We start from the raw sequence: 19,073 nt of genomic DNA, 5'->3' as shown, positions 1-19,073 counted from the left end.
TCATTATTCACTGCCTTCTGGACATGCTTCTGCAACCAGTTTTCTATCCAGGTACAAATGATCTCATCAATGCCATTTGTAAATTAATCATTTATGGGTGCAGTAGCAAATGCCTTTGCAAAATTACAGCTCACCTCCTTATAGAATGTTAAAAAGGTTGGTCTGGCAACTGTCTGGTTGGACAAGATGGAGAGAAGGTGACATTATGTTCTTTACATCAACCAATCAGAGAGTGTTCTGCATTTACTGAGCAATCGTGTCCGTGCCCAGCAGCCAACTACCTGCATTCAGCATGCAACAGAGCAGTCACTTGACACAGGACCTTGCATCTATTGGAGATCACTGAAGTAGCAGTGCCTACTAAAGTTATTTCAAGCTTCCAGGGAATTCCCATAGGTATGGTATATAAATACTGTACTTACATTGGTCAAAGTGAACCAATGCAATTATGCAAAAAAAAAAATCCATATCTAGAATTCTTCTTTAAATGGATTTGTAACATTAAAGCTATTTTCACACCTCTGCAATTTTCATGTGGTACATTTTAGGTACAATTTAAATGCCATTCATTCTAGTAGTGTACTTCTTGATTTTTTCATTTGACAAATTCAAAGGACAAACTGAAGTTTAGATAATTAGAAGTATCTAGCTCCCACTCCTTAACCCCCCCCCCCCCAACCTACTCTAAGCACAAATCTGAGTGGCCTCCATGCACAATAAAAACTTCAGGTCAAAAAGGTGCCCTAGTTTTACTTTTAAAGTTATGGGAGTGATGATTGTATACAGCATGAAAGGAACCAGTATCCAGTATCAAAGAGCTCTTCTCCTTGTTAGAGAACCTAAAATCAGTCATCTTGTAAATGTGATGGATGTCATTCTGCTGAAATGGAAGCGCTCAGTGACAGGAATAACAAGGCTGGAGAAACAAAGATTGTTCAATAGGCAGCTGAGTCACATATGTTACAATATGCTTCAAATAAACTGGCCACTGAATGCATGCGATAGAAGATCCCCAGAGGAAGAGAGATCTTTACTATGATCACCTAAAGGGTAAAACCATAGAAGAATTGTTCAATCTGGCTGACCAAGTGTGGACGGGTACCATAGGCATAGAGGATCCAGACCTGCAGGAGGAACAGAACAATAAGTTAAGGCTTTGGGTCACAATTTTTCTGATAGGTACAAAAGTCTATTAGAGTTTGAGGTACAAATCAGAGCATGTGAATACATTAGGAAAGCTACTAATCATATTCCGTAAACACTGAAATTGTGCTAAAACCAGAAAGTTCACTCAAATTACCATGATATATGTTTTGTGCAATTAGGATCAGTAGGAGGGTATAAATAGTAGTGTAGTTCCTGAAACCTGTGCTGTCTATGTTCTGTTTTCTGCTCCCACTAACACCACTGACTGCTAGAAAACGTAGATTAAAAAATGTCAGTTTTGCCGCATTTGCATACTGCGTTTATGCGCTTTTGCGTTTAGAAGCGTTCCTAAAAGATAACCTCAGGAGACCCTCCCAAATGCCCAGAATGCACTGAAAAATAGTAAATAATTAACTATTTCAGACATTTTGAGAGAAAAAGAGAGAGCAGAAGCAGAGAGAGCAGTATGTGTTGAGATGACCTGTCTTTTCTGGTTGTATTCACTATGGATCCCATCATGAGCATAATGTAGCACTTTCTACCAGTAAAATCTACTCCTGAACACAATTTTGGTGTGTTCAAGAAAACAACTGTAAACTCAACTGCCTGTATACTACTGTAAATTACTATGTGTACATGGACACATAGGAAAACATAAAGGAGAGTTCAGGGGCTGCTGAAAAAAATGCTCAACAGCTCCTGAACGTCAGTTTATCAGCTGCAGTGTACATGAGCCCTAACACAAGTTTGAATCTTCTGGTGTCGACAGAGGGCGGGGCCTGAACATGGCGGCAGGGGAGAGCTCAATGTAGGAGCTCGTGGACGGAGCTCCGTTGTCTGACCTCCCCAAGCCTCCAAGCCTATCCCCTTAGGCATGTTAGAGCCCTGCGGCGTGGAACTTACCTGGCCTGACGGCTCCCGGTGGAGGAGAGGTTGATGCAGGCGAGGGGAGAGAGAGGAGCGGCTGGAGACTGGCAGAGAGAGAGTCCCTGGACGCTGGGAGACGAAGGGGGCCGGCGCGATCACGTGACCGGCCGCAAGGCACCACTGGGAGATCGGGAAGCTGGCCGGCCGGCGTTTTGCAGTGAGAGAGCAACGCCGACCTGTTTGCCGGTGGCCGACACATTCTCCCCCTATCCCCCTGATACCCCTTGAGCCTACTCAGACCTGGACAAGGAGTCTGAAGAGACCCTGGGGAGTTCCCCCCCATGAATGGACCCTCAGAGGAACTGAGCGAGAAGGCACTCACTGGAAGAGGACATAGGAGGAGGGTGAGTGATTATGAATGAACTTTTTGACTTGCACTTGAGGAACTATTGTGCTGACTCCCAAGAAATAGAGTGTAAGTGAAAGGGGGGACCCCTGGAGACTGTGCAAAAGGTGGAAGAGGGTCGCAGAAAGAAGAAGAGAGGCTTAAGGGGAAGGAGAGGGAGAGGAGGGAAGGAAGAAGAGGAAAAAAAAAAGAAAAAGGAAAACCAGTAGGGGGACAGGGCAGAGATTTGAAAGTTTAAAGAATTATTTCCCCTCCCTACCCACGAATTTATAAAGGAGTATAAGAAGGATAAGTGCCACAGAGAAAAATGAAAAATAAAAATGTAAAAGGAAGTGGGCTTAAAGGGTCACAGACTGGTACAATTAAAAAATACACATCCCAAGGAAACGTAACCCCTGAAAGACCCCAGAGCAGGACTGAAAAAGGAGAAGCAGATCTTAGTATGGAAAGAAGTCCTAGAGTATCATTAGGCCTTGATACTAGTAATCAGCAAATATCAGGCAATATAGAGATGGAAAAAGATCTACAAATACCTAATAAAAAAGAAATGGCAGAAATGTTTAGGGAACTGGAGAAAACAATAAAACAAGAAATGGTAAATATCTGCAGTGATCTGGGACACCTGTTGGAGAGAGTTGAGGAAACGGAGGAGAAAGTTAAAGGTCAGACCCAGCCTATCTCTGAACTTGAAAAAGAACTAACTAATATAGGGAAAGCCCAAGAAAAACTGTTATATAAGGTTGAGATACAAGAAAACAAAGACAGGAAGAGAAACATCTTGATACGTGGGGTCCCAGAAAACTCAAAGGGAGAAAGTCTGCAAGAGGTGGTTTGTAAAATATTTAACACTATAACAGACAGCTCTGAAATGGAAAGGTCTAAAATAGAAGGAACCTTTAGAAAAGGAAAAATTCAGAGAAATCTGGGGAAAGAAAGGCCGAGAGATATACTAGTTAAATTCTATGAACTTCGGGATAAAGAAAAAATCTGGAAGAAGACCAAGGGAAAATCAGTAATTAAGTATGAAGGAGGAGACATACAGATATATGCAGATCTGGCTCCAGAGACTTTGTGGAGAACTTTGAGACCCCTATTGGAAAGGTTGAAAGAACAAAATGTGCAATATAGATGGGGGACTCCCGAATGCTTAATAGGATGGAAAAATGGGACTACAGCATACCTCAGGTTTCCAGAAGATTTGAAAAATTTCTGTGACAGTTTAAAAATCCAAAGAATGGTAATTCCTGGCTGGGAAGAAGAACAATGGGAAAATAGAACGAAGAGAAAAGAGGACTGGCAATATGTGGGGGTGGAGGAGGTGGAGGGGAGGGGAGAGGGGGAGAGGGATGGAGGAGGAGAAATAGGGTTTTTTTTTTTTTCTCTTCTCCTTTATCTTTTTCTATCCTCACCCTACCGTCCTCGTTTTTTTTTTTTCTGTGCCTGTGATAAATCTGGGTGGGACTTGGGGGGTTATGGGGAGGTTAGACAAGGGGAAAGTCGTCCATGGATGGAGTCTTAGCCCAAGGATCAAATCAAAAGTGGACTTTATAATCCATAAATGATTAATAGGAAAATGTTAGGCCTAAAAAGAGGGGGGAGGGGAGGGGGGAGGGAGGGGGTTGGAAGGTTGGAAGGGTGGGAAATGGGAGAGGGGGGTTGTTTTTTCTGCAAGATAAAAGACGATATAAAAGCAAGTGAGAAGGGAGAAGGAGGAGAGAAGAGGAAGGGAGGAGAAGAGGAAATGAGAAAAGGAGAGAGAAATGAAAAATATAAATGGAGGAGAAAAGAGGAAATTTAAGGAAGATGGAAGAGATTCAGTTTATAACATATAATATAAATGGGTTGAACTGCCCTGGGAAAATATATAGATTATTTAAAGAATTACACCATAGAGCTGCCTCAGTGATATTTCTACAGGAGACACATCTTGAGATAAAATCAAATGTTAGGCTGAGGTCTAGAAATCACCCAACATGATACTATGCAGATTCCCCGGTTAAAAGAGCAAAAGGGGTAGCAATAGGTTTGGCAAAGAATATTAGGTTTGAGTTGGAAGATAGAAAAACAGATCCAGATGGGAGATTCTTGTTTTTAAAGGGCAAGTTACAGGAGATTGAGTGTACACTGGCCAATATCTACTGTCCTAATAAAAAACCGGAGGAGTATCTGAAAAAAAGTGTTGAGGAAGTTGATGGACTTTAAAAAAGGACGCCTGATCCTGGCAGGGGATTTTAACTTTTGTATGGACCCACAAAGGGACGCCACCTCCCATGTAAAGACAGAAGGAAGTAGGGCCCTGAAATTATTGAAAAAAGAATTACACATAAGTCAATTGGTAGATGCCTGGAGAATTACACATATGCAAGATAGAGATTATACTTTCTTCTCAAATATGCATAAGAGATATTCAAGATTAGATCATATATTAATAGCACATCAATTAATTGACCATCTGATCCAGGTAGAAATAGAGACAATATCTTTATCAGATGACGCCCCAGTTATTATGAAAATGGAATGGGGGAGGAGGAAAATCGGAGGGCTGGGATGGAAATTGAATGAGACACTCTTAGTGGAAAAGGAAATACTTCAGAAAATAGGGGAGGAGATCGAACGCTTTTTTAAGGAGAACGAGACAGGGGAGGTGTCAATGGCCACAGTGTGGGAGTCCCATAAAGCTTATATAAGAGGAATATTAATGGCGATTGGGGCAAGAAAGAAAAAAGAAAGAAGGGAGAAAATGAATGAGCTCTTAGAAGAAATAGGTAAATTAGAACAAATACATAAGAATAGAATAACAAAAGAAATAGAGCTGAAGTTAAAAAAAAAGAAAGAAGAATTGAAAGAAATGATAGAAGAGGAGAGGAGAGGAGAAAAGTATATAATAGAGTTTTGAGTGAGAGATATAGATGGGGAGAAAGACCTGGAAAGTATCTGATGAGAGCCCTGAGGAAAAAGAAAAATAGAAATTATATAGAAAAAATAAAAGATGCTAAAGGAAACCTGATGCATTCAAATGAAGATATCATCAAAGCCTTCATAGAATATTACAGGAAACTGTACAATATAAGCCCCCTGGAAGGTTCAGAAACTATAGACAGTGAGAAGAACCAAAAAAGAAAGAAATATTTGGAAACGGCTGGGTTACTAAAATTAAGCGAGGATCAACTAAACTCCCTAGATGCAGATATCTCACAGGACAAAATAAAATTAGCATTGAAGGGGACAGTGTCGGGGAAAAGTCCAGGACCAGATGGATATACAGTGAGATATTATAAAAAATTTAGTGAAATTTTAGTACCAAAACTTAAAAATTACATGAATGCACTAGGTGGAGAGATGGAAGTAAGAAGAGAATCATTACAAGCCCAACTCGTGCTCATCCAAAAAGAGGGAAAAGATCCCTCTCAGTGTTCGAGCTATAGACCTATTTCACTATTGAACACAGACACTAAGTTGTATGCAAAGGTCCTATCAAATAGATTGAAAGAGCTAATGCCTGAATGGATACATGAGGATCGGGTGGGCTTTGTTCCAGGGAGGGAGGGTAAAGACAATGGGGTACGATCACTGATGCTAATCCAAAAGAGTAAAAAGGGAAAAGAACCGGTGGTGTTGCTCTCTATAGATGCTGAAAAAGCGTTTGACAGAGTGAACTGGAGATTCATGATGGATACTCTGGAAGCCTTGGGAATTGGGCCTAGGATGAGAGAGTGGATAGGAAAGCTGTACAGATACCCCTCTGTGGTTATTGGGGTAAATGGGGAGAGGTCAGAACCGATTGAGATGTCAAACGGAACAAGACAGGGATGCCCATTGTCCCCATTGTTGTATGTTATATCACTAGAACCATTATTGTCAACAATAAGGCTGAATAGAGATGTAAAGGGAATCCTGATAGGAGATACAGAACATAAAGTTGCTGCTTTCGCAGACGACTTGCTGTTCTACGTAGGAAATCCCAGGATAACACTTCCAAATGTAATGAAGTCATTAAAGGAGTATGGAGAACTATCAAATTTAAAGATAAATCCAACAAAAACGGAGATTCTAAATATAAACATCTTAAAAAATGAAAAAGAAAAGATACAAAAGGAATTTCCCTTTAAATGGAAAGATAGGGATATAAAATATCTAGGAGTAAAACTTACAGCCTCACACAAACATCTATATAAATTAAACTATATTTCATTGATTAATGAGATTAGAGACGAGTTAAAAAGATTGGAGGGAGGAACCCCGACATGGATGGGCTGTATTAATCTGGTAAAAATGGTAATAGTACCAAAAATTATATATAGATACCAAATGATCCCAATTAAACTCCCGGAGATTTTTTTTAAAATAATTAAGAAACTGATAACAAAATACATATGGAGGAATAAAAACCAAGACTGTTAAGTAGGAGGAAAGAAAGAGGTGGTTTAGGGCTCCCAGACTTTAAAAGATATTACAAAGCGGTAATATTGGCAAGAACCATAGATTGGATATTTAATTATAAAAAAAGCTGGGTGAGAATAGAGAATGAACTCAGTGGAATTGACTTGGGAAGAATGATATGGGTGCCAACACAGTATATGGGTTTAAATGATAATGTAAATACATACACTTTGAATGTTTTAAAGATTTGGGACAATCTACACAGAAGTATGAAATGGACTTTTAATTCCACACTGATTCCACTAAAAAACATGGAGTTTTTCCCCCAGGCAGAGAAGAAATAGGAGGGAGGTGGTTTAAAAAAGACAAGGTGCAATTAGGAGATATTTTGGTGGGGGATGAAATAGGATCATTTGGTGAATTGAAAAAAAAAGAGGGAGAGATCTTCACTAACTAGATGAATGGCGGTATTTCCAATTGAGGTGTTTTGTTAGAAGTTTACCAAGACCTTTAAGGACAAGAGACAATTGGAACTTGTTCGAAAAGGTATTAGGAACACAAGGTGATGGGAAACACGGTATTGCTAGAGTTTATAAAATACTCACTGAATTAGACACAAACACAAAGCCAACATATATAACAAAATGGGAAATGGATATGGGAGTTGTGATAGATGAGGAAAAGCAGAGGAGAATGTATAGATTAACTCACGAGAACGTTTCTATGAGAGAAGTAGAGATGAACTATAAGTGTTTGACAAGATGGCACATTTCACCAAAAGTAGAAAATAAGATGTGCGGAGAGAGTTCACCGTTGTGTTGGAGGGGATGTGGAGAAATAGGCACAATATACCATATATGGTGGGGATGCCCAAAAATCCAGATATTCTGGAAAACAATAATCCACTTAATAAGAAAATTGACAGAAATAGACATAGATCTAGACCCAGAAGTATGTATTTTGCATATCACAGATATAACAGTAAATAAATATAAAAAATCAGGGCTATGGTACTATATAAATGCTGCAAAAGCCCTGATACCCAAGTTCTGGCGGCGAATAGAGGCACCAAGGGAAGAGGACTGGATTGAAAGAGTTGAGCAGATAAAAAAGATGGAAAGGTTGTGTCATACCCAAGAAGATAAGATGGAGGTTTACTATGGGAAATGGGAGAACTGGGAAAAAGCTAGATTATATATGAAGTATAGGAAAGAATAAAAAAAAAACAGAAAAATTTCACTTGCTGATATAAGAAGACGCAGAGAAAAGGTAGAATAGGCAGAGGGGATATGGGGTGGGGGGCGGAGGTGGGAGGGAAATGTAGCATAGAGTATATAAAGTAGAAATGTTGGATAATATAATATTATGGAATATATTTTTATATATACAGTGGGGATCAAAAGTTTGGGCACCCCAGCTAAAAATTTGTATTAATGTGCATTAAGAAGCCAAGGAAAGATGGAAAAATCTCCAAAAGGCATCAAATTACAGATTAGACATTCTTATAATATGTCAACAAAAGTTAGATTTTATTTCCATCATTTACACTTTCAAAATAACAGAAAACAAAAAAATGGCGTCTGCAAAAGTTTGGGCACCCTGCAGAGTTAATATTTTGCACTGCCCCCTTTGGCAAGTATCACAGCTTGTAAACGCTTTTTGTAGCCAGCCAAGAGTCTTTCAATTCTTGTTTGAGGTATCTTTGCCCATTCTTTCTTACAAAAGTCTTCCAGTTCTTTGAGATTTCTGGGCTGTCTGTCACGCACTGCTCTTTTAAGGTCTATCCATAGATTTTCAATTATGTTGAGGTCAGGAGATTGTGAAGGCCATGGCAAAACCTTCAGTTTATGCCTCTTGATGTAATACCCCGTGGATTTCGAGGTGTGTTTAGGATCATTATCCATTTGTAGAAGCCATCCTCTCTTTAACTTCAGCTTTTTCACAGATGGCATCAAGTTACCATCCACAATTTGCTGGAATTTTATTGAATCCATTTTTCCTTCTACTCGTGAGATGTTCCCTGTGCCACTGGCTGCAACACAACCCCAAAGCATGATTGATCCAACCCCATGCTTAACAGTTGGACAGAGGTTCTTTTCATTAAATTCTGTGCCCCTTCTTCTCCAAACGTACCTTTGCTCATTCTGGCCAAAAAGTTCAATTTTAACCTCATCGGTCCACAGAACTTGTTTCCAAAATGCATCAGGCTTGTCTATATGTTCATTTGCAAAGTTCAAACGATGATTTTTGTGGTGAGGACGTAGAAGAGGTTTTCTTCTGATGACTCTTCCATGAAGACCATATTTGTACAAGTATCTCTTTATAGTGGAATAGTGTACCACAACTCCAGTGTCTGCCAGATCTTTCTGGAGGGATCGTGCAGTCAAACGTGGGTTTTGAATTGTTTTTCTCGCAATCCTGCGAGCTGTTCTGTCTGATATTTTTCTTGGTCTTCCAGATCTTGCTTTAACTTCCACTGTTCCTGGTGACTGCCATTTCTTAATTACATTCCGAACAGAGGATATTGACATCTGAAAACGCTTTGCTATCTTCTTATAGCCTTCTCCAGCTTTGTGAGCGTCAACTATTTTCAGTTTCAGTTTTCTAGACAACTGCTTAGAAGAACCCATGGTGCTGATTGTTGGGGCAAGGTCAGATGAGTCTGGGCATTTAAAACCTTTGAGATTGACATCACCTGGTCTTCCCAGACGATGATTGAGAACAAAGTAATAAAAAGTAGTGAAGAGCGCCTTAGTAAGAGAAAATCCCACAAGCTGCTATGCACAAAATAGGTACCAAGGACCTATAGTAATAGACAATAAATATAAAGGAAGTGCAGCGCTAGTGAGCAATAGTGAATATAAATATACATAAAAATAGTCCCGTGAATACACATAAATAATAGAGGTGACTCTGTTATTCGTGAGGAGGTGGTGTTAAAATGCGCACTCACCGGACGCGCATTTTAAATGCGCATTGGGTATAAATCCTGCTGTCAGGTGGTGAGCGATTCCTCCTTTACCGGGTCCTAGATGGGTTATTCTACTCCACTGGGGGTCCCTGTTGAAACCGTCCTTGCTGATGATCTGGGTAATGGATGGCAATCTTTTCTTGGAGTGGGTCTGCGGTGAGTCTGCGGACTAAAGCACTCCCCCAGAGGGCAGCAAGAACACTCCCATAGTGTAGTAGGTTTTAACCTCAAATTTATTAAAAAGTAGGTGATACAAAAAACGTTGCAGACAATAGTCTGTGAGTAACTGACCAGCTGGTAAGTAAGAGTATCCGCCGGAGCTCCACGTTGCTCCGGCGGGTGTGACGTCACGGCGTGGTGTGGCTCCTCCTGACGCGTATCGTGCTCAAGCACGTCTTCAGAGGGGGGTCGCCAAATTGAGAACAATCCATGACACTGGCAGGTCTCAGCTTGGCAAAGGGGGCAGTGCATGCTATAAATTCTGCAGGGTGCCCAAACTTTTGCAGACGCCATTTTTTTGTTTTCTGTTATTTTGAAAGTATAAATGATGGAAATAAAATCTAACTTTTGTTGACATATTATAAGAATGTCTAATCTGTAATTTGATGCCTTTTGGAGATTTTTCCATCTTTCCTTGGCTTCTTTATGCACATTAATACAAATTTTCAGCTGGGGTGCCCAAACTTTCGATCCCCACTGTATATATATATATTTATATTGTGATGATGAAATGTAATTAAAATGAAAAATTAATAAATATTTAAATTATAAAAAAAAACACAAGTTTGAATCTGACTGGTGACGTATGACCTTCTTACTTTTGGAATTTATTTCTTTGTAAGATAGGCAGCAATGAATGTGTTAGCACATCACCCAAAAGGTGTATTCCAAGATCGCCAGAGGACAGAAAAATGAAAATGGGGTGGAGCAGTATAGACAGTCTGGATGACAAACAGAACTACTAGGCAGTGGATAAAGTGGAGTGGTTTCAACTAAATTGATTTTGATGCAAAGTTAAAAATTTTGCCATTGATAACATTTCCTAGAAATGGAAACTCTCAGTTTAGCTGCCTAGGTGGAATTTGCATGAAACAAATCTAATTTTTTTTTCTTTATACAGAGTGTTTTTTTGTGCCTGGGCACTGCTATTTTTTCAGGAAAATTTCAAGACAAACCGTTTTTCAGAGTACTGCATAGACAAAATTATTGTTTTTAGATTTTCACTTTAACATAACAATTCTTTTAGGTTTTAGTAAAAAAAATTGCAGGCTGGTGAAGTTAGTATTCTAAAAGTAACTTAATGGTCAGCTACTGCCTCCTTTTGTGTTTATAGGATATTGCAGGATTTTCCATTTATATCCTTTTGTTTTATTGAAAGTTTAACATGTAACACAGAACTATCCATGTACCTAATGCACCTAGCCAGTCCATTTCATATTCACAATAATTAATAACATCTAATATACTATATAGTGTTTTATGCATAAAATACAACTTACCGATATATTGTAACAGATTAAAAGAATTGAGATGTTTTGAAGAATCCTACTTCTTGTTCTGAAAAAGGACTCCTTCCCCTTTTTCATTGCTATTTGTCTGGTATGAGAAGTCTCTGTCGCAATGTTTCTAGGTTGTAAATTCTTGGGTGTGTCTGAGTTCACCATAATTGTAGAGCTTTTTGGGCTTGAATCAAAAGACCATTTGCACACTGTGGACACACTGCATATGCCATTTTGTGCATCTTCAATCTCTGTATCTTGGGATATAAAGAAGACCATTTCATCACTTGACATTGTAATTTTAGTTTGTGCTGGCTCACAGTAAAGTGCCTCCATAATAAAGAGATTCTGACCAAGCACCTGGATGGTTTTACATAGAGAAAAGCAGAGGTCCAGAATGTAGAGGTTCCTTTCTATGTGCAGGAAGAAGATTGCCACCAAGGAGAAGACAGATTCCAATAATGGACCACATGAGCTTCCCATGAGAAGAGTAATGTCTAAACTTCTTACCACACTCTTGGATTTATCATCAAACAGAATCCCTCTCTGAAGTCTACAAGTGACAATCCCAATCACAGATGCAATGAACATTGCAGACAAGAGTACAGAATTAAATTGGTAATAGACACGCAGTGCTTCTGGAACTGTGGTGGGAGACTTTCGAGAACGCCAAAAGAAATCATGACTCCAAAACGTAGCTGAAATGGCGAAGGCTCCCAAGATCAACCCTACAAAAGCTCCACTGATGTGAAGCATGCCCTTGGTGGGTCCTGAAACTGCTGGGATACAGGCTGTCTTTCCCGTGTTCTTCCAAATAGCATACAGCATTGTAGAGGAGAAGAGGCTGAACTCAATATTGAATGGGTGCAGGCATGCTGCTCCTTCAGAGAAGGTATGGCAGAGGTCTGTAGTGCAGACACAGCTGTTTGTGTGCTGCCCAGGAGCTGAAAAACCAAGAAAAGTAAATCAAATGTGTTGTAACCCACACCACTCCAAGACTTTGCTTTTATTTCTGGTTTACATGGACCTCTTCACTGCAATAGACATCTTTTTATGGATGTATGGAAATTCTCAGGTCTCATCACCTCTTAGCTAGAGATGGGCTTTAGTACTGTGCTCATGTGATGTTCATACTACAATAATATTTTATGCTTATAAATTGCCCCAGCTTGAAAGAGAATGGCTTTAGAGGAACTTTCGGGGACCCTGCACACAACCTTTTTTGCCATTCAAGGTTACTAATATTGTTGCTCATGAGGGATATACCCTAGGCATTTTACTCTACAGACATATCACCTATCCCACTAAAATGCTGATAGCCACAAACAGCACAATTCAATTAATAAATCTTTGTCTAATATAAAGTTTAACAAAGTGGTGAAGAAGACCTGAATTACATATCAGTATGTGTCTGTACATTCAGTATCATAATTTAATCATCCTTATACATTTTTATTATGACCATATTATAATAACTATTCATTGGAGGGTTCAGCCGATGTTCTTCATTGTATTGTTTACAAAGCACTGGATTCCAAGAACACCCACCTGTAAAATAACTTGTAAAGAGCCATGAAATACTACCAGTACAGCAAAGGCAGACAAATTCTGTCTAAAGAGCCTTCACATCATAAAGCTCTAAGTATACACAACCTCTGCTACCAAATTCTTCCTCCATCTTACTTTCAATGAGATTCATCTTCTTTTTTTGAATGTCATAAATTTCTTCCAGCTGCTTCATGGATTCATCCATCCACATTAATATATTTGTGGCAAGTGTATGCATCAGACCAAACCTGTAATCAAGACAAGACATACAATGAGAAGTCATTTAAATATTATATTTACCTAAAACTGAATAGTAAACATAAAACCCACACATATGTGATATCAAATTTGCAGGCAACAAGTGAAGCAAATCAGTACTATTGTTATGCTGCAACACAGCAACTATGCTAAGGCCACAAAGATTGTTAAGGTTATTGTAACCTGAGTACTAATCAATTGCAACCAGGTTTCAGAAAGCCATTCACAGGGTAGCTGAAAATGCAGTTTCTCAAAGTGGTGCTTTGAAATATCATTACCCTCTTTTTCCTGCTGTCTGCACAAGAGAAACAGCAATAAGTCCGCAATAGGTGTGTTTGAGTGGGATAGATCACCTCCATCACAAACAGAGCTTCTCAGATCAGGAGTAGGGTGGATTGTAGCAGTACAGCTATACCTACATGTAAAACTAATGTTTGGCTACAGTGTACCTTTAAAATGCATCCATTCATAACTCTATTCATTACATTTAAGGAAAGCAGCCTGTATACTATTCTGATCCGCATATCTCCCATGTGCCCTAATAGACTTCATTGCCATTTAGAACCTGCTTTCAAATGTGGCCTGGGAATATTAACATTTTGTGAAACATACCAACTAGAAGCATGTAGGCAGGGCCTAATCAGTGTACCCAAAGATTAAAAGGAACCACCACAAAACTGAATGTTGGCAGTTAGGTAGTTATACCAATGGTACTTGTTCTGCCTCCAGCATGGAAATTCTGTGTTGTCCTGCCTGCAGTATTAAATTTGGCCACTATATGGAGCCCAGAACAAATTTACTGTTTTACAGAAACTAGAGGCAGTTTAGCATAATAAAATAAATTGCTTACTCTAAGAAAAAGAAGTGGAGGTCAGACTCCATCTTAAGAACTGAGGAAAGGAACCAGGCATAATTCTCTGCAGCATGAACTGAATTTATATCCCTTACAGGCAGCATCTCTGGTGAGCATGGACTTACTGCCGTATACAGCTTAATAACTTATTGTGTTTGGATAATTCATATATTGATTATATGTACTTCTTATCTGTTTTTCCTATAGTTTGACCCTATCCTGTTTTGTTAATAAAGCTTCAGATTACATTCAAACTGGCTTATTGCAAAATAGAAGGGTTTACCTGCATGTTGAGTTACACACAGGGAGACATGTAGCGAGGACAGAACAGTACTACATACTGTATGTTGCAGATCAGACAGTTCTTCAAGCAAAACTAAAGGGGTGAATACTCACCTTTCCAATGGTTCGTTAATTGCACCGACATTCTCTTGTGCGTTCTGGTTTTCATCCATCTTTATTGGCTGGTGCAGAATGATATGCAATGTGCAGGAGCTAGTCATTGTGCACGTGCAGCTCAGTTTACATTCCAGGGATTGCTGTGAGCAGGCAGGTAGGTGTAGTTTATTGCAAAAGAGACATTGCATATCTCTTCTACAGTAAAAAGCCTGCCTGCACAGAATGGAACAGTGGAACTTTAGTTCCGCTTTTAGGCAGAGAAGACAATACTTACAATGTCAGCAAGGCATGCTTCCAGATGTGTAATGAAATACACTCACAGATTACAGAATTCCAGAGGAGCACTACCCTTGGAGGGGTGATCGTATTACTGCTTCACAATGTGATCCCCAAAAGTTCCTGCTGATATCCATCTGTTCCAAAAAGCTGACAAAGGAGACACCCTGTAATAGGAAACTGATTCGTTCCCTCCTGGACAGATTCCTCTTCCTAGTGCTACTCCTACGCTCTCCCTAATCATCAGAAGCTCTGTCCCTAACTTATCCCCTGTGGGTGGATTGAATGATGCAGAATCTGGCTGCTATCTAAGCAGTTCTGAGCAGGGGCGGACTGACTATTTGGAAACTCAGGCACTGCCCGAGGGCCCGGGGTCAGTAGGGAGCTCCATGAGATGCCCCTGGTACCTTTTTCATAGGCTTTTTTGAGTTTGGGCAAGGACACGGGGGCCCCATGATTCCCTGTTGCCCGGGGGCCCCATGATTTGTCAGTCCGCCCCTGGTTCTGAGTTAAGATGGCTAGCCAAATCTCGTGGGATCTTAGCATCAAATAGAGGATGCCTGCCTCTCCAAGATGGCAGTCTGGAACCCATAATAGGGGATAGAATGGTCCTCTATGATCTCCTGTTGGTCTGAAGGAAACCACCTTCAGGTGGATGAATATTTTACAGTCCATCATCTGCCTACAAGCTGATGAGTAGTTATTTACTATCTGAAGCAAATGCCCCTCTGCACATTATATATATATATATATATATATATATATATATATATATATATATATACACTGTATATACACACACACACATACATATATATATATATATATATATATAAACACACATACATACATATACACACAATATACTATATTACTATATATATATATATATATATATATATATATATATAATATATATATATACATACATACATACAACCTACTGGCCTTTTCGAACATACAAACCAGTTTAGGGATATTTTATTTATTTAGCCAGGCGCATTGTTTCTTACACTTAAAATAATGTGGATTCCTATCTTGTTGAACTAAAGCAATTTTTTTTGATAGAGTAAGATAGGGTTATAACCCCTGTGAGTTTTTTGCATGTGTCCTACTGGGGAGATTTCCTTTCACCATCTGTCGTATAGACATAACAGAAAGTAAGGGAATCCCTGGTTGTCACCAGGGTCACAAGAATTAGTGTCTCCATTGGAAGTTTTCCTCTCTATTCTCTTTCTGATGACAACCCAAAATGTGTGATTTTCTTCTACTTTCACTCTTGGTGATAACTGTAAATAATAGAACATATAGAGAGGGTGAATCCAGCAATAAAACAGGACAGTCATTCTAATCCCTCTCCACTCTATACTGAACATTTGGGCTGCAGTTGCATAGATTGTGCACAAACATGAATGGAGCATATATTTACCACTGGCCATTACCTGTTGAGGGATTGTTTTTCATGGATACATATTTTGGCATAAAATGAAAGCAGAGAGACCTTAAAGAGAACAACAAAAAGCACAAATGAAAATAGTGGTTCATAGTATTGTGGCTCAATTGAATTGAAATTTCAAAAGTTTCAACTATGCTATGATAGAAGATACCTCTATGTACAATACTTTTCTGGATATATTATATTGTATTTTAGACTTAAGTAAAACTCTATTTTCTAGTAAGATTATAAAATATGTAGTGCCCTCCTAGTTAGCTAGGGGGAGCTAGAATCTAATCGTTAGAGAGAAGGGCTGACTAGCAGCCTGGGTGCAATAGACAGAAGGTCAAATTGTGGTCAGGAGCTGAGAAGCTCTGCAGGCCAGCCCCTCTGGAATTTCCCCCTGCTCTAGAGCTTTGGAGGAAGGCCTAGTGGCAGTGGGTGGATCTGAGGAGTGGCTAGCTTGAACTCTTGAAGGATCCTTGCCAATCCCTAACAGAAGGCTTGGAAAGGGGCTGGGACAACCTTTAAGAGTTTCTGAGCCTGCTCAGCTGTAAGAGAGGCTGAAGGCAGGAAGCTGCAAGGAGGCCCAGTGGGATGGGGCTTACCTGCAGGCCTGGAGCTGGAAAGGAAGAAAGCTCAGAGCTTCATTGACCCCCAGAGCGAGGACCATCTGTACAGTAGGGAAGGACCGGTCAAGCTAAAAGGCCTGGTAGCAGCCACCAACCCATCACCAGTACAGGAGAGGATCTGAGTGAATACCCTACACCCCTTGGGCAGATAAAGAAAGGATCACTCTGTTGGGAAACCAGAATCGCCACCTACCTGGGACTATCCATTTCTTAAAGTGTCAGGAACCGGATCACCTGTTCAGGGATACCACCAGATTGCTGGGTGAAGGAAGAGGAGTTCATCTAGGATCTGGAGTGGTACAATAGGAGATGGTGGCTAGCTCTCCAGCAGAGCCTGTGTTGCAGTGAAGGCTTGTAAATAGTTCCAGGAAGTTGTCCTCAGTTCATTGGTTCCCTTGGGCATCCTGTACACCCCTAACCCTATCCCAGTTTAAATCCCCTAAATAAAAACAACAAAACCAAAGCTCAAGGATTGATCTCTGACTCTGGATGCAAGCCTGTGTGGAAATGTTTATCGCCTGGCTCTGCAGGACTAAAGGGGTATCCAAAACTTCAGCAGCTCCTAAAGGGGTTGTGCAACATATATAAGGAAGAAAGACATTGTTTTGCACAGCTTACCAACCTGTATGACTGTGAATACAACCTGAACAATGGGAAATGAACTGACCACTATGGATGTGCACTGATACAGTTCATGGTAATATCCAAGTGTTAAACAGTCCAGGACCAGTATGGCCAAAGCAAAGAGGCACAGTCCACCTACAGCATGGAAAACAGGCTCAGTCACTGACTACAGCAAAAAGTAGGCTTGCTCAAATACTATCCCTATAAATAGTAGAGAGAAGGCAACAATAAAATGTTGGCAGAGTCCTTCCATGAATAGACCAATTGTGCAATAATTGACAGATCACTGAATGCTGCTAGTCAGTGTGACTAGTAGTGTTTTTTAGTTAAGAACTGAAAGCACCGTTCTTCGACGGAACAGCTTTTTACAAAATGTATCTCTAGAAAACTTTTAGTTTTTGATGGAATGGGTAAGGGTTAAAAACCCTTTTGGGTCACTGAGGCCGAAATTATCACCAGAATGAACAGGAGATAAGAGAACTCCTTCAATGGTGACACCTGTTACAGTGACCATGCAAAAAGGATTTCTACCTTACTTACCTTAAGCTGGCCATACATGGTTTGAAAGTCGGCTGGTCCAGCAGGAACCGTCGGAATTTTGGTCAGTGTGTAGCCCTCTCTGTTCAACAGAAACTGGTTGTTAGACTGTTGAATGGTTCTGTTGGAAAACCAGAATTCAATCAGCGCATGCTGATGTGGATGGGGAAATCAGTTCAGGACTTCTCCATAGCCTCTCCCTTCTCTGGAACTTCCTACCCCAATCTGTATGGCTATCTACAACTCTGTCACTCTGCGCACCGTTAGGTAATTCCCTGAAAACACATCTCTTCAGGGAAACCTATTTTACCTGTACCTAATAACTGCAATTTTACTTTCTGAATCTGCTCAACCCTCACATTTATTACCCTTTGTATCACTTGCCTTTCTCTTTTAGATGTAAGCTTTGACAAGCAGGGGATTCCTTACCATCTCCTTGAATTGTATTGTAACTGTGCTGTTCCTCTTAGTCTGAAAGCAGATCCAACCCAAGCGACTTTCAAAGCAGTTGTATTGCTTATGACTATTTTATAGTATTTGGTCAAAGAATGGAGGGAACACAAGGGAACACATACCCTTCAACCAGCTGGCTCCAGCCTGGTGATCCTGATACATCTTTATTTTTTATTTTTTGCAGATGTCCAACCGAACCAAAGCATCCAAGTTGAAGAAGTTAGCATCAGTATGGTGAGAAAGCCATGTACATTGTGGGTTTGTTGGCTGTGGTGATGCATCTCTGCCAACAGAACTGCACTGCTGAAGAAAGTTAGGAGTGCCAAGTAGAGCAATGAGAGTAGGATGTTGGTTCTGGGGTTGCTAGAGCTGTGCCAGGGCTCCTTCTCATTCTCTATGCTGCTGTTACTAAGACTGAAATCTGAACAATCTGAAGAGTAATTATCACCCCTAGTGGACATATCACGAACTTGGAAAGTGTTGCTGCCGTTGGAGTTCATTGGAGCATTTAATGCTATCCTATTGGAAGAAAAAAAATTTATCTGATGCATGTCCAGTTATTGGTTTAAATAATAACTGTGTGAAGACAAATTTGTCTATTAATGTGTTGTTCTGCAATCTAAATTTAACAGAGGCATTTATGATTTAAAGAATAAAAACTGTAAAAACAGAGCTGACCATATGGATTTGGTGTCTATAACTAGGTTTACAAACAGGAAGGTATAATCCATTCCCTGGCTTTTAGCATGCAGGATTGATTCAGTTCAAATGATGGTAAAGTATATCTAA

At 40.0% G+C, this 19,073-nt stretch overlaps 1 pseudogene; it reads right to left on the bottom strand.

The window, feature by feature from the left end:
* Positions 1–684: 684 nt before the first annotated feature.
* LOC149457816 (proton channel OTOP2-like) lies at positions 685–18,835 on the bottom strand (annotated as a pseudogene).
* Positions 18,836–19,073: the final 238 nt, after the last annotated feature.

The sequence above is a fragment of the Staurois parvus genome, unplaced genomic scaffold, assembly GCF_062004578.1.
Source record: "Staurois parvus isolate SC_StPar_1 unplaced genomic scaffold, SC_StPar_1.0 ptg000303l, whole genome shotgun sequence".
Lineage (NCBI taxonomy): Eukaryota > Metazoa > Chordata > Amphibia > Anura > Ranidae > Staurois > Staurois parvus.
This window is presented reverse-complemented; position numbering and strand designations above follow the sequence as displayed.